The 14,345-nt window shown below is 48.1% G+C and overlaps 1 long non-coding RNA gene across 2 annotated transcripts in view; it reads right to left on the reverse strand.

Annotated features, from left to right (window-relative positions):
* Positions 1-410: 410 nt before the first annotated feature.
* The window catches only part of LOC123000517 (uncharacterized), a 205,121-nt gene continuing 191,186 nt past the window's right edge, over positions 411-14,345 (reverse strand). Inside the window, exons 3-5 of one of the 2 annotated variants that reach the window (XR_006408537.3) lie at positions 5,648-5,958; positions 3,838-5,321; positions 411-2,994 (exon numbers count right to left, since the gene is read on the reverse strand). This is a non-coding gene — a long non-coding RNA (uncharacterized LOC123000517). The remainder of the gene's footprint in view (positions 2,995-3,837; positions 5,322-5,647; positions 5,959-14,345) is intronic. The other variant, XR_006408536.2, reaches the window with a different exon arrangement.

Consider the following 14,345-nt stretch of genomic DNA (forward strand, 5'->3'; position numbering starts at 1 on the left):
CCATGGGCAGCTCCTGGGTGTTCCTTGAAGGGCTGAAGGCGTGTGCTGGGGTTTTTGTTTTGTTTTTTTAATTTCACGACGTACAGAATGTGTCCACTGTGGTATGGCTGGGGTGGCCCCTTGTACCCTGTGCCCCCACCATCCCCAGCTCCGCACCCACCACCCAGACTGATCAGATCAGGGGAGAAGCCCTCCCCCAGTGGGCCAGTTAGAGGCTCTGGCCAAGGAATTTGGAATTCGTGGCTTGGAAACAAGTTGGCATGCAGTGACAAGCCCCGGAGACACCTCGAGACACCCTGGAGACAAATTCATTCAGATCCTCAGTGGGTCACACAAAGGATGACCTGCGGCCCAGCATTGCCACTCTTAGGAATAAGCCCAGAAGAACCAAAACACAAACCCAGGTAAGTACAGGCTCACAGCAGTATTCACAACGGCCAGAAACCGGAAACGGCCCAAGTTTTCACCTTGGGGTAGCCGTACGATGGAGTACTATTCAGCCATAAAAAGGGAGGACCGACTGATACACTCCCGCGTAGATGAAACTCAAAACGCTACCCGAAGAAAAGAAGCCAGTCAGAGAGCACGCGGTATATGATGCTATTTATGCGAAATTTCCATTAGCGGTAAATCCAGGGTAAGAAACAGATTGGTGATTGCCAGGGGCTGGGGGAGGGGGACTGGGGAGCGTGCTTAATGGGTTTCTCAGTCTGAAACACCATTCACGGGGGAGCTTGTAGACAACAGTTATCTGTTTCTCACAGTTCCAGAGGCCGGGAAGTCCAAGGTCAAGGCGTTGGCAGATTCAGGGCCCAGTGACGAGCCCGTCTTCATAGAAGGCTGTAGTTCTTTGTGGCGTCCTCGGATGGCGGAAGGGACAGAGGGCTCCGTGGGATCTTCCTTACAAGGGCACCGATCCCACTCATGAGGGCTCTACCCCACGACCCAGTTCCCTCCCGGAGGCCCCACCGCCTGAGACCATCACAGTGGCATGAGGCGTCAACACATGAACTGGGGGGGGGGGGGACACAAATACTTAGTCTTTAGCAATGAGTATGGGGCTCTCTTGGGAGGTGATGAAAAGGTTTTGGAATTAGAAAAGGGTGGTGTTGAATATACTGTGAATGTAGCAAATGCCACTGAATCGGGCCCTTTAAAGTGTCACTTCAATGACAGACAAGCTGGGGGACAGCGGGCGCCGGCATCGCTAGCTAAGGCAGGTGCCAGACACAGCCACACAGGAGTGCAAATCAGGAAGCCAGCGGAGCAAGTCAGCTGGAGGGAGGTCAGGGGGACAGGCTCGCAGAGCGGGACAGAGGCTGGAGCCCACAGAGGCTGGTGACACCCGAGCCCCGGACATTTAAGTTCTCCAGGCGTCCTCTGTAGACCAGGGCATGTGCCCTTCTCTCCCGGGGCATGGATGCTGCTTCTCATAGCCCAATGGTTTCAGGCTATGACGGCCTCTTTCCAACAAAATGCAGGACAGATGCTTTCTGATCATTAGACCGGGCCAGGCTCAAACCTGGGACTCACGAGCTCATCCTACAGCACTGGCACTTACGGACTGCTGGGATCAGGAGGGAGGCAGCATACAGCTCGGCCCGGCTGACATTTTAAATGATCTGTACATCCTTCCATGGTTTCCGTTCATTTATCAAAGCAATGTTGCAAAGCCACTTGCAGAGCTCTCCAAAATTTTGTAAGGCATCGTGAAATTAGAAAATTAGTCCTGTTTACAAAGTGATCTTTTTTTTTTATAATGATTTTTTATTATATTATGTTAGTCACCATACAGTACATCCCTGTACAAAGTGATCTTGATCCATTTTTATAAATGAAAATCAGCCCATGCCGGCTCACCCCTTTGATGGCTCCCCCCTTCTGTACGGACCGAATGTTTGTGTCTTCTCACCACCCCCAGTTCCTGTGTTGCAGCTAAGCCCCAGTGTGATGGTATCTGAGGGTGGGGCCTCTGGGAGGTGATGGTGTTGAGATGAGGTCCTGAGGGTGGAGCCCTTGATGGGATTAGTGCCCTTGTAAGACGGGAGGAGAGAGCTGGCTTCCTCCCTCTGTTCTCCGCCTGCTGCAGATAAAAGACAGGCATCTGCTAAACAGGAAGAGAGCCTTTATCAAGAACCAGGCCCTGCTGACATCCAAACCCTGGACTTTAAGGCTCCAGATTGTGAGAAAGACATTCCTGTTGTTTACGCCGCCCCCCCCCCCCCATCTGTGGTGTTCTGTTATAGCAGAATGAGCTGAGGAAGGCACCTGGAGCTCAGACTCAGACCTCCCTGAGCCACCAGGTGGCCCGGACGACCACACCTGGCTTCCCCTGTGCTCTTGGCCCCTTCATCTGGCTCTCGTCTTGCAAGCCTGGTGTCAGTGGGGCACGGGCTGGTTCTCCCCCAACATGCTTCTCCATTCCTCCCGTTAGCTCTCATGTGGCCAGAACGTCACACCGTGTGTTCCCTGGCGCCGGATATGCCATCACTGAGAGCCCAGTTCTTTTCCAGCTTAGCGAGGATTACAAGTTGTAACCATCCGTGTGCTCCCGTGGAACCCGCCGCGCATGCGCCATGCCCATTTCGTGCTCTCTCTGTGCCCAGAGTCAAACAGAGCAGGGGCTCACCAGCTCTGCGCCGAGGGATGCACGGAGTGGGCGTTGAGATAGTGACAGCCTGGACCTTTACCAAGCGCCCGGCGGCGCGGTCCGCTCCACGATGGAAGGCCAGAGACTCAGGGCTTACACAGCGGAAAGCAGCTCAGAGCTGCGAAGCACTTGAGGGCAGCCGCAGCCTGGAAGGGCTCTGGGACCTGCCCCAGGCACATCGCTGCTTCCGTGGCATCAGATCCTGGAGGAAAAGCTGGCCAAGCCGATGGGAGCATCTCCTGTGGCTCTTGCTTGGAGGTGATGCCATCTTATGGCGAAACCATTTGGGACAGTGGAAGAGCTCTCATGGGTGACCAGCTCCAGGTCCTGCTGCGTCACAGTCACTGTGGGAGAAGAATAGAGGGGAGGTGTTAGTCATGGCACCCCAGCCTCTGCTGTGACTCCACTGGGTGCCTCCCAGACTCCCTCCCGCCCTCCAACATCATGCTGGGCATTTTAAGCCAGACGCGCACAGGACCCAAACCTGGAAACATGGCCTTCTCGAAGGTTTCTCCTTGGGTTAAATCCAAGTAGCTTTATTTCAGGCCCTTCTTCTCTCTCTTCTCCCCCACTCCTTTGTCACCTGTACTTGCCTGAGCCCTGAAGGAGCCTGGCAACTTCCTCTGTTCCTCGCCTTTCAGGAACAGCGACAGCAGATGGTAGTTAAACATCCCTCTGGCCCAGAACTGTGAGCCAAGCTCCAAACTTAGAGAGTCAAGCAGGTCCCAGGTTACCTGGACGCTGGCGAGCCCCAGGCCACACACCTTCCCTCCTCCCCAAACCCGCTCCGTACCTCGTTTTCTCAACTTGCTGATGAGAAGTGCAGCCCTTGTCTCCTCCCTCTCCTTTGCCCACCTCCTCGTACCCAAGTGATGAGCACGGATAGATCAGCCCCCTGAGTATTTCCACAACCCTGCCCCAACCTCTCCATCCCCCTCTGCTGCAATCTTAGCTGAAGGGCCTCCTCATAGTTTTCCTCCTGGCACAATACCGGCAGAGTCATATCTTAAAACCCCAACTTTAACTCCCTCTTGAAATGATCCCATATTTCAATACGAGTCCAAACTCCCTGGTCTGGAGTATTTGTAGCCCTCCTCATTCCAGCTTCATTCTTCTTCCCTGGGTTTCCTCTGGGGAAGTGTCGCCTCAGACCCCTCATGCCCTAGAAGCCATGGAGTACAGCTTACCCTCCTCAGACTCCTCAAGCTCGATGCCCCTGGGCCTTTGCACATGCTGCTTTCCAAATCCAGAGCTTCATTCCTTCCTTGTCTACCTGATAAACACTCACTCTTTTTCCAAGAGGACTGTACCAGCACCAGCCTTGTGGGGCTGCCTCTTTGTGAGGAGGACAGAGACAAGGGACTTGTAATTTGCTGAATGCTGCCAAAGGAAGTGTCAGAGGAACCACGATGACCAACATCCCGGTTGGCCCAGACCATTCTCATTTTGGCAGCAAAAGTCTCATGTCCCAGGAAATGGTTGGTTACCTTTAACTTCGCAGGGACTGAGAGAAGGAAGACCGAGAAGATAAGTGTTCCGTGCACGAGATGGCAGGAGGCGGGGAGAGGTTTCGGGCCAATGGAACTGCCTGTGTGGAGACGGGCTGGGCTAGGCCAGGACTTTCTGGAATAACTCCTCTGCCCTCGGCCACCACATCAAGCTCCAAGAAACAACCCTTCTCTCCTCTGAGGCCCTAGAACTATACACCTCCATCGAACATAGACCATATACATCATGCCAGTTTTCAACGTATTCCTTTATTGTCTTTCTTTACTAATTTCCCTGTCGGTGACTTCAGGCCAGAGACCGCTGTATAATCCCCGTGTCTGGTTAGTAGCAGGAGCGTAGTAGACGTTTCCAGAGTAGACGGTGCTTTGATGGCGCTTGCTTGTTCCCAGAGCATCTCTCAAGCACCCACTAAATTAAAACCATATCAAATAGAGCTATTTTTACATGACAAACATCTCAGTTTCCAAGGCTGGCGGCGAGGCCAGGAGAACGGAACGGCAGGAGATACCTAGGGCCACGAGACAATGCCAGGAAAAAGAAAATTTATGAGTGCAGTTTTAGAGGAAGATTCTAGATCAAACCGAGTTGCCACGGGGCTTTGTTCTTTCCTTTACTGTCACCGGATTTGAAGTCCAGTGAAGACAGAGACTGTCTCGATCCCGTTCATCACTGTGCCCTGAACTTGGGGGAGTGCCCGGGACTTGGCGGGTTTGTGCAGGTGTTCCTCTCTGAAGCCTCGCTGCTTGCGTGTGGCTCCTGACTGCATGCCGGGTGCCTCCTGGACCCCGCCCCAGACCCACTCAATCAGAATCTCAACGTTTTAACAGTGTTTCTGTGAGATGTATATTAACTTCTGAGAAGAACTGTTTAAATGAATTTCAGCAAGCCAGTGACCTAGGCTGGCTCTAAAAATTAATTAGAACTGTGCCCTCGTTGCCCAGCTGGAAAATGCTTCTTTATCTCTGAACACCCAGCTCAGACATTCTTCTTACGAGAAACTTTCCAGACATCATCCTTTTTGCCATCAGGGATGATCACTCCGTCTGCCAACTTGCTCCGTGTTATGTTCTCCCTTCTGTCGAGACGTTTCTCACACTGCCTGCGACATAATGTGCTTTATGTGCCCCTTTCGACCACCAGATGGGTCAACCAGACGGAAGTCCTTGAGATAAGAGAAGAAATCTTATTGATCTTTCCAACCAAGTCTGTTCACACTGAGCTAACTGATGAGTGATTGATTGGCCTGGTGTGTGCTGGCCTATGGGCTCTCTCTTTGAGTCCCTCATTCTGGAACCCAAGCTTCATCCAGGCTAGTCTCTCCTCCCTCCCTTCCTCCTCCCTCCCTCCCTTGCTTCCTTTCCCTCTCTCCCTCTTTGCCTGCCTTCCTTCCTTCCTTCCTTCCTTCCTCCTTTCCTTCCTTTCTTTCTTTCAATGGAACTGTGGAAACCCAAGAACTATTGCTTTATGTTGCTTAGATATGAAAATTACCTCGATATCATGATTAGGTAGAAAATGCATCCAAAAGGAAGAAGGAAATTTTCAAGGTGATTCATGAAGGGATGGCAGGGGCTCATGCCATGGCCTTTCCACAGGCTGGAGGATGACATGGTCTCTCCCAGATGCAAGAAGTCTGGCCGCTCTAATGTAGTAATTATGTTGCCTCATCCATGTGGATTTCTGAGAGGGTGGTGACAAAGTCTGGGATTCAAACAGAGCATAGCACATGTGACATGAGGCTCCGTGTTCATGCCGTGGTAGTCCTTGAGCAGGCTGGCATCCTCTGCTTGGACTATGAGCTCCTGCAAGACACAGACTCTGCTTTAGACACCTGTGCATTCTCGGCACTTGACATAGCACCCAGCTCAGCAGAAGCGTAGGTAACCAGGGAAATCTACAAGGTGGTCACAGAGATGCCCGTCTGCCTGTAAAGACAGGTGGACACACGGCTCAGTCTCCGTGTGCCTCGAGCCAGCCACACCACCGCACACACAGGTTCATCATCGGTGACATGGAAGAACCCAGCGGTATCAGTCCCATCGTTGCCTCCGAGAGCTCGCATACCATGGACGGTGCTAGAAGTAAGGTCAGAATCCCAAATAGCTTCAGTGTGCTTGCTTCTGCCTGCGGTGCTGGTGAAATTGCTGAAAATTCCTATGGATCGGCAGGCAGTTAGAGCTTCATTGACTAATGTAGGAGGATGACCACTGAATAATTATCGTTCTTACTATTTAGATGTTTTCACAATTGTTCTGTAAGCTCAAAAAGAAAGCCTCTAGGAAAAGTAAGATAGAAAAAAGAACCCCATTAAACAGTTCATGCAACAGTGCAGGGAGATGTATTTTTTAACCCCTAAAAAATAGTCCCCAAAACACCTTTTCTAACTAATCAAATTAGTTTGACCACTGCATTAAAGTCCAAAAGATGCCCAAACCTTGTTATGCTTCCAAATTAAAAGGGATTTAAAAAAAAAATAATTCCGCGTGAAGTGTCAGCTCACACCCATAGAATCTATGTGTGACAAATCGCCCAAAATGTCCCTTCCTCTTGTTGACTCGGCCCTGAGTCAGGGCACATGGTGGATAAGCCGAGTGTGACCTGGATATCAGCCCCAGTAGTCTCCCCAGCCAGGTGCCCTTGCTCAGTGCGCAAACTTCACAATTGTACATGGCACCCCTGTTCTTGACTTCTCCTACAGATTCTGATCTGGAAGGGTCCTTGAAGCTTGGGACAGATAATTTCAGCGAGTTCCCTGGGCAAGTGAAATGCGCAAGTATATTCGAGAACCTTTGCCTTATTATATGTCCCTGCAGCTTGTTTACAATGGATCTTTGCACTCATTGACTGACACTTCATTGTAACTTCTTGATAGTTCCCACATGTGGAAAGAGACAAGTGTGGCTTCTGGTTGAAAACACGATTTGGAGATTCATTTCTGTGTGTACGAACACCTCTTGAGTCCTTGTTGTGGCTGCGGAGACCCAGTGTAGGTCTTACTGGAGCTGACTCAGATGGGAACTGACCAGGCTCAAGGAGGGGGCCTGACATCAGCATGCACCCCCCGAGCCGGCACGTGTCCCCCCCGGGCAGGAGCCCTTCTCAGCCCCAGTCAGCACAACTCCTGCCACACCCTGCTTTGCACCTGTCTCTCCGTACCAGTGTTCACCTGTACTAGGTAAAATGCTGGCTCGTGAGCAGAAATCACCCCGAAACAAGCAAGTGCAGTGTGTGCTTCTCTGCCCTTTCAGATGTTGTCCTTGAAAGAAAGGTCCATGAGAAACTGCCGCTTGCTCGGGAAGTGGGGATGCCCGCAGACGAGCCTTTGCCCCTCAGCCGCCACCTGCTGTGAGGAGTAGCAGCTGCTGTGTGGACGATAAACCCGGCAGGACTCCGGTGGTAGTCAGCAGGAGTGTGGACCCGGGGGGCCTCTGTCAGCAGACAGTGAGGGCATAATTAAAATGGCAGGGGTGAGGCCAGGGCTGGTTTGCTGTCCATATGTTGCCAGAAGCTCTGCTCTTCTAAGAAGAAGACAGATGGACCAATCACGTCTCAGGCATGTACTCATCCCTGAATAAGCTTATTATCCATTTTAAATTTCATCTAGAAAGGTAGTCCGCAAGTCACCATGATAAACGTTTTTCAATTTTTCTTCCTGTCCTAAGGGTCTCACATCGCTTTCCTACAAAAGATGCTTCAAACACTCTTTGGAAAAGAATCGTTCCTTGGTAAATAGTTTTTGATGCCAATTTCGATCTCATTTGTCTCAAAACATGAAGCAGGAGTCACAGAAATCAACAAAGTTGAAAGATACTGAATGCAAGTGAGCCATGTACAGGGTTGGACAGCCCTTAGCCTCCTGCAGCCCGCTCCTTGGCCATGAGGCTGCAGAAGCAGCCGGCTGGCATCAGTCCTGTCTTCTTATTTTGGGATCGTGCCCACAGACAGTGGGACTGGAGGGCAGCGCTTCCTGCAGACGTGCAGGACCCTGCCTCCCACCACAAGGCACACACTCCAGGCGCTACTAATCCCACTTCCATACCCAGAGTTAAATTGGAAGGGTAGTTTTTAAAATATGAGCCTTCCTCAATGAGTGAAACCTAGAATTACCGTAGGACCCATAGCTCTGTTCTTAGGTGTATATCCAAGAGAAATGAAAACATATGACCACAGAAAACAGATACACGTGTGTTCCGAGCAGCACTCTTCACCATCGCCAAAAGGTAGAAACAACCCAAATGTGCATCAACTGAGGATTGGATATACAAAACGTGGTCTGTCCATACGATGGAATATTCCTCAGCTATGAAAAGGAATGAGGTCGGACACACGCTACGCCATGCGTGAGGCTTGGAAACCTGCTACTCAGTGAAAGAAAGAAGCCAGTCACAGAAGACCTTGTCGTGTAGGAGTCCGTTCACATGAAATGTTGAGCCATAAAGACAGAAAGTAGGTTGGTGGCTGCCGAGGGCTGGGGGACGGGGGTCTGGAGAGACTGCTAATGGGGAAGGGGTTTCCTTTTGGGGTGACAGACATGTTTTGGAGCTAGGTAGTGGGGTTTGTGTGCAACATTATGAATGTACTAAATGCCACATAATGTACACTTTCGATTGGCTTAAATCGGTTACATGGTAGATTTTATGCCAAGTGAATTTTACTACCAAAAAATAAAATAAAATAAAAAGCACAACTCCATTCTCCTCTCTAAAGGAGTGATCATGACCCCAACCAGCTTGGTTATAACGTCATCACACACCTTCCTGCAAGTCCTCAGTCATAGATCGCAGCGTTGCGATTGCCTGTTGACGATCTGTCTTTCCTGATAGGCTGGAGATGTTATAAGAGTAGAGACCAAGGCTATCTTAATTCTGAGCGCTGACTGGACCGTCTCCGTGGGCACCAAGCTGCCCCACGCCTGCACAGTGGTGCACACACACTGCTCTCCCTTCTGAGCTTCCTACTGAACACCCGACCCTCTTCTGTCTTCACGGGCTTCTTCCAGACACGCGGAACTAAACCGCAGTTACCAAATTACAATAGCGTTCCCAGAATTTACATTCAGGTTGATATCACCTTGATTAGAGTGTTGGATGCAGAAACAAGAGATATTGGTGAGGATGTGGAGAAAGGGGGGCCCTCTTACACTGCTGGGGGGAATGCACGCCGGGGCAGCCACTCTGGAAAACAGTATGGAGATTCCTCAAAAAGTTAAAAATAGAACTACCCTATGACCCAGCAATTGCACTACTAGGTGGTTACCCAAAGGATACAAACATCGTGATTCGAAGGGGCACGTACACCCCAATGTTTATAGCAATAGCCACAATAGCCAAACTGTGGAAAGAGCCCAGGCGTCCATCAACAGATGAATGAATAAAGAAGATGCGGTATATATATTATATACATATATATAATATATATAATAGAATATTACTCAGCCACCAAAAAGAATGAACTTTTGCCATTTGCAATGATGTAAATGATGTGGATGGAATTAGAGGGGATGATGCTGAGCGAAATAAGTCAATCAGGGAAATACAAATGCCGTATGATTTCACTCATATGTGCAATTTAAGAAACAAAACAGATGAACATAGGGGAAGAGAAGGAAAAATAAAATAAGACGAAAACAGAGAAGGAGACAATCCATAAGAGACTCTTAGACGTAGGAGACAAACTGAGGGTTGATGGAGGGGAGGGGAGTGAGGGGATAGGGTAACTGGGTGTTGGGTACTAAAGAGGGCACATGACCTAGAGAGCAACTGATGAATCACTAAATTCTACCTCTGAAACTAATAATACACTCAATGTTAATTAAATTGAATTTAAATTAAAAAAAAGTTTTTTAAATGTTGGATGCAAAAGTATTTAACAGCATATAACAAAATTCTCTTTAGTTCTTTTGTATTGAGTCAAAAAATGAAGGAAAGAAAAGAAAGAAGAAAGAAAGAAAGAAAGAAAGAAAGAAAGAGAAAGAAGAAAGAAAGAAAGAAAGAAAGAAAGAAAGAAAGAACGAAAGAAAGAAAGAAAGATTAAAGAAAAATACAACCCTTCACTGTAGTGTTTCCTTCTAACGCGAGAGTTCTCGAAATGCGGTCCCCACATCAGGGCCAGCAGCGTCGCCTGGGAAATTGTTAGGAATGAACATTTTCAGGCCTCCCGGACCTACTGAGTGGGGAAATCTGGGAGTAGGACCCAGCAACCTGTGTTTTAAGAGGCCCTCCAGATTTATTCGACGCACACACAAGCCTGAGAACTGCTGTTTTAAGGCAATGTTCCTAATTCTGGATATTTACAGAATCACAGGAGGAATTTTAAAAATTAAAGACCTCCAGGGCCCCAGGAGATTCTGTGTGACCCGGGGCCCAGACGCCCTTCTTCGCGGTGAAGACCCTTGGCCCAGGGTTTGCATCTTTGAAGAGAAACTGACAAGGAGCGCTTGGATCACAGAGTCAAAATGAGAATCAGAAGAGGACCTAGGGATTATCCTCCACCCCATTTGCAGATGAGGAAACTGAGGCCCAGAGAGGTTACCTGAACTGTAGAAGGTCAGCATGGCTGGTGTGTGAGCCACGTGCACCTAAGCCCCAGCACGCTGGCCTCAAGCCCACACTCCCCTCGGTGCTGCTGGGTGAAACATGTCACCCCGAGCTGCCTCGCATCCCTGCGCTTGCCCTTTCTCTTGAGGACGGAAGGTGCTTCCTGACTGGCTGTCACTCAGTCCTTGTGTCAGGTGCACCGTGTTCCGTGGGGATCCCCCCTCAATCCGACCCCCTGCGTCCTTGGACCCCGCACTGAGAACCCCCGCTCTGCTCACCTCTCCTACCCACTCTGCTCAGGTCCATTGCCTCCAGGAGCTGCTCAGCAGAACCCCTCTCGATCTGGCTCATCCCGCTTGCCCTTCCTTCTTGTCATCTCACCTTTCTCACCTTGTCGTAATGCCTCGCAGTTCAGCCATTCTGCTGCCAAGCTACTTCCTGGCCCAACTTTCTATTTGTCTCCTGTCCTCCAGAGTGAAAGAGTGCACTGCTCTCAGGCAGGACAAGGGGACCCTAGAACTGGGCATTGTGACCTGAGCCATCACACCTGCACCTTTAGAGATGACCAGAACATTCGGTGATGTCTCCTGTGGCTCCCCCACAGTGTGGTACCTTTAAACAGCTGCCTCATCTCTGCAGCACATCTTAAAGTTTGCATGAAAGGAACTCTCTGTGCCTGTCTCTTGTGCACGCACTTGGGTCCCCTGGTCCCCTGCTCTGCCCCTGGCTGCCCGTCCTCTCTGACTGCTGTGCTCCATCTAGCCCCCGATGGCCGCCTACTGCCACCTCCTCCAGCTATGACTTTGCAGTTTACCTGTCCCCTGGGACAGCGCAGGAGGCCCCCCTGGAGAAGTCTGCCAAATTTTACGTGCTGTAGGAGCTCCTCCCTCAGATTCCCTGTTCACCTCATCCTCCATCACCTGCCTTATGGTCAAAGGCATTTCTCACCTCTCTCAGAACACAAATGAAAATAAAAAGTTGTGACTGCTGTCATTCTCAAGCGATTTTACCAAATACTGTGTGTGTCTTTGTCACAATCACAAATTGTACATTATTGCAGCAGAAGAAATGGTGAATAGCTACTGAGTCCCAGCGGGAAATCTTATGCCTCCAAATGGCACTAGCTTGCTGTTTAAGGTGGCTGCCAGAGACGGAGGGAAGAAGCATCTGTCCTGTAAGCCCCAAAACTAAATCTGGAGCTGTCATTGGACATCATCATAGTCAATCACTTCCGTCCTAGGAGAGGTTAGAAAAAGTGCCAGAAGGGCCTCCCAGACCCCAGAACCAAGTTGCTAATACCATTCTCCTGTACCAGTAAGAGGAACCAGGCCTCCTTGGGAACCGGCAGATTCTAGGACTGGGGCAGGGAACCCGGAGCATTTTGTAGTGTCAGAAAGTAAGGATGCACTCAAAAAAAAACCAAAAAAACAAAAAAACATTAATGTCAAAAGAGCACAGGAACAAATGAAAGAGTGCCTCTGGCTAAAGCTGGAACAATTCGAGCAACAAAATAAAAAAGGCAGTTAGGGATTATAACCAAAGTATAAAATAAATATCCATGAATGTTTACTGATAAAAATGATTGGATACGACCCCAATCTCCTGTCCAGGAGAATTCCAGAAACCGTATAGATACCCCCTCCGACGGCAAGGGAGTGTGACTCCCCACTCGGTAAGTGTGGGCTCCACGTAGCGACGTCCATCAGAGAGCACAGCCCTGGGGGGACAGTGGCTGTAGTCTGGCCACACGCAGGCGTGGCAGCTGTGGGAGCAGCCACTGTTAGTGCTGATGGGGCCCAGCGGTGATTTTCACTGGGTCAGTTCTGTGGAATCGTTTTGTTGCTTATTCCTGGAAATTTGGCTTTCTCATGATTCCTGGAAACGACTCAGTTCCTTCTCCTTACTTAGCTAAAGGCATTTTCTGTTGTGCTTCACTAAGGGGACGCAAGGAGAAGAAAAGTGAGCACAGAAGCGGACGTGGCCTTGGAGCATGAGGAGCCCTGAAATTAAACTAGGGCCTTGTCATCTATTATCCATGATAAAAATAACGTATGTGTCTGTGTGTGTGTGTTTAAAGAAGGTAGAATAAAAAGCCTTGGGGCCCCGGGCCAGCTCAGTCAGAAGAGAGTGTGGCTCTTGATCTCGGGGTTGTGAGTTCGAGCCCCATGTTGGGTGTAGAGATTACTTAAATAAATAAACTTAGAAAAAAGATAAAATAAAAAGTCTTAAGGACAATAAAAGGATGGGTTTTTTAATGCGCATAGCGTAACAAAATTCTTGCCATACTTTGATGGAGGATAGAGATACTAAATTCTGGAGGATAGAGATACTAAATTCCTGTAGAATTCGTGAGAATTGACACTGTCATGGCAACCATTAAATTAATGAAAATCTAGCCTTTGGCTCATCAACAGAGAAAAAAAGTGGGGAGATAACTGAATGTAGAAAACTTCATTAATCCAGTAAAAGGAAGGAAAGGTCAAAAAAAAGAAGAGAAGATGGTAAGTAGAAAATCACCATAAGATGGGAGAAATGAGTCCAAATATAATCTCAATAAATGTAAATGGGAGTAGGCTTTCCAGTTAAAAGACAGAGGTTATTGGGTAAAATCTTTAAAAAGCTAGCTAATGTTTCTTAAAAGAAATACAGAAAAACATAAAACTGCATAAAAAGGTTTAAGTTAAAAGACAGGAAAAGGTATGCCTCATAAATGTTAACCAAAAAATGGTTGGGATAAGAGTATTAATATCAGACAAAAGAGAATTTAAGGTAATTAGCATTCGTGGGGATAAAGAACGATACTATATGTCACTAAACAAACAACCCAATCAGAAGAATCACCTATTTGCATGCCTTAACAACACTGCCTCAAAATATACTGAATTTTAAAGCATTGAGAGAGATACCGACATTCTGTACTAGGAAAAGACATATCAAATATGCAAGACAAAAATTATATCCAATAGAATTAATAAACAGAATTTACATAAAATCTCCCATTATTCCAAAATATAGAATAGACATTCTTTTCAAGAATACATGTAAGATTCTATAAAATTTATCATGTGTTAAATCACACAGAAATTTTCAATAAATTTGAGACAATCAATAAAATACAGATTATGTTTGCTAGGCATACGGCAATTCAACTGGAAATTAACAATAAAAGATAACTTTGTAGACAATGCTTTTCCTCTCTAGATATGGGGACACTTTAACATACATTTATGAATAAATCATGGATGAAGGAGGAATTCACAATGAAAATTACAGGGTATCTAAAACTGAACAGCATGAAAATATTATATATTTCAAAACATGAGGCATATAGCTAAATTGATACTTGGGGATTATATTATAGCCTTAATACATTTATTAAAAATAGCATTCTTTTTTTTTTTAAGATTTTATTTTATTTATTTGACAGAGATAGAGACAGCCAGCGAGAGAGGGAACACAAGCAGGGGGAGTGGGAGAGGAAGAAGCAGGCTCATAGCAGAAGAGCCTGATGTGGGGCTCGATCCCATAACGCTGGGATCACGCCCTGAGCCGAAGGCAGACGCTTAACCGCTGTGCCACCCAGGCGCCCCTAAAAATAGCATTCTTAAACAAAGGAGTTTTGTTTCAAACTAGAAAAAGAAAACCACTCAAGC

The sequence above is a fragment of the Ursus arctos genome, unplaced genomic scaffold (genome assembly GCF_023065955.2).
Source record: "Ursus arctos isolate Adak ecotype North America unplaced genomic scaffold, UrsArc2.0 scaffold_1, whole genome shotgun sequence".
Lineage (NCBI taxonomy): Eukaryota > Metazoa > Chordata > Mammalia > Carnivora > Ursidae > Ursus > Ursus arctos.